Raw genomic sequence first — 2,305 nt, 5'->3', positions numbered from 1 at the left:
TTTGAGGAATTAGTTGAAACATTGGACAAACATTTTTGGAAATATGAAGAGTATATAATTATGGAGAGAATTTTTAAACATTTATACATGTAAAGAAATATATAAATAATATTTTGTTAGTATGTGCTAAAAGTTGGGAGACTGATAGACAAGCTAGTTTTCGTCCTTCCTCCCTCCATTTTTTTCCTTCCTTCCTTCCTTCCTTCCTTCCTTCCTTCCTTCCTTCCTTCCTCTCTCCCTCTCCTCCCTCCTTTTCTCCATGTTTCTCTATTTTCTTTTCTTTGTTTGTTTATTTGTGTACGGTTTGTGCATTTTTACAGAATTAGGACTATTAAGTTAAAGCAATTTTCTGAAATATTAATAATTAGCTGATATTCTTAATTTGGCTTCTCCGTTGTAACTAAAGTGTGAATCATTCAAGCTATGCAGTTACTTATTAACACTATAACAAATATGATAAAAACTTTTAAAATGTTATAATATCATGCATTTAACAAAATGCATGAAATACTTTTATTTATTTTTTTAAAGCATATGTGCATATGTGATGTATAATACCATGTCAGATATTTATATTTTATATATATGTATATATATATATTTAAATGAAGAATATATTAGGATGTTGATACACCTTAAATATTCCCTTTGAAGCAAGAAAATGTAAATACATATTTTTTTTAGAGAGAGGTTTTTGCTTTAGGGCTTGTGTGCTTTTTGTAAGAGAGAGAGAAAAAGAGAGAAAGAGATAGAAAAAATGAGAAATCACCCCCTGGGGGACATGGCTATGCCACAATTTCTTCTGCATTCTCCTCTCAGGATTTTGGCTGTGTGCACACATGACCCTGGCATAATTTTCAAAACTGGCAGTCTGGAACTCAAACCATGGTTGGCCATGTGGGAGTGCAGCACCATAACCACTATGTCACCTTCTGGTCCCATAAATCAATATTATAATTAACATATTGTGTTCTATAGCAATATAATGCCAATTAAAAAGTACCATTTGAAAACATATTAAAAATTTTAATCTAATATGGCGAAGATACATTCAGGTTTTGAGCATATCTTTATTATTTTTTTCTTGTCAAGTTCTGCTTATTCTTTCCTCTATGTTTAACAAAGACATTATATCATTTTTTACATAAATTGCAATTTCCCATTCTAATCTCAGAAATATTTTTCGGTTCATCTTCATACATTTGAACACAAACTTTTAAATGACCTAACGTTTAAATAAATTACTTTAACTAACTTTCTTTGTCTGAATGTTTAGAAAAATCTTAACTTCATAACTGAGGAGACCTTCTACCAAGTATCATGATATTTTGAAAATTCAGATAATTTCTTTTTTTCCCCTCTTTTAAAGTAAGAATTTACACCACAGAGTTGTTATGTAAAATGAGGTTAATCCAAGGCCAATAAAGCACCTGTCACAAAACAAATGCTAAATTAATACTGCTTCCATCTTCATCGCCATCTTTGTTGATGGTAGTATTACTAGCAGAACAACTACTAGAAAAACAGTGCCTTTGAGTATCTAACAGATAGATCTTATCTTAGTGTCGTGAAATTTTGTACACCAAGGTGAAGGGAGAATTATAATCTAATCTCCTTATTAGGAATGATAATTTTCTAATTGATGTCTAAAATAAATATGAATCAGCTGAATATGAAGACAACTAAGAACTATTATGTTTTCCATGTAACATAATGTTTCTAATTCTTGTCAACATTTTTCTTATGTGTTAGCTTCTTTGTGTATTTTATTAGCCAGTATCTTATATAATTGGATCTCCTTTTTTGAATAGATTTCATTTTAAATTTTTTATTGTAACATTTGGTTTATACATAATTATTATCTACTTTTGTGGGATACACTCTGTTTTTTTTTTTTTTTTTTTGTATAGGTTTTTGCTATAGGGCGCGTGCGCTCGCCAGACAGACAAAGAGAAACAGAGAGACAGAAAGCGAGAAATCACCCCCCGGGAGGATGGCCATGCCGCAATCCCTTCTCCTCCATTCTTCTCTCGGGATCTTGGGCACACATGCACACACGCCCGGCATGAGTCTTAAGCCACCGGGTCTGGGACATGAACCACGGTCGACCATGGGGGAGTCCAGCAACATAGCCATTACGCTAACTGCTGGTTCCCGGGTACAGTCTGGTTTTTAAAGGACGTATACACAATGTTATAATTAAATCAAGGATATAGATATATTTATTATCATCAGCATTTTCAGCGTAGTTTGAAGTGTACAAAAAAATGAAAAAAGAGTGCATAGTTTTAATATACCCACTCTT

Source organism: Tupaia chinensis, unplaced genomic scaffold (assembly GCF_000334495.1).
Source record: "Tupaia chinensis unplaced genomic scaffold, TupChi_1.0 Scaffold139079_1, whole genome shotgun sequence".
In the NCBI taxonomy this organism is placed as follows: Eukaryota; Metazoa; Chordata; class Mammalia; order Scandentia; family Tupaiidae; genus Tupaia; species Tupaia belangeri.
The sequence above is the reverse complement of the archived record's forward strand: the minus strand, read 5'-3'. Positions refer to the sequence as shown.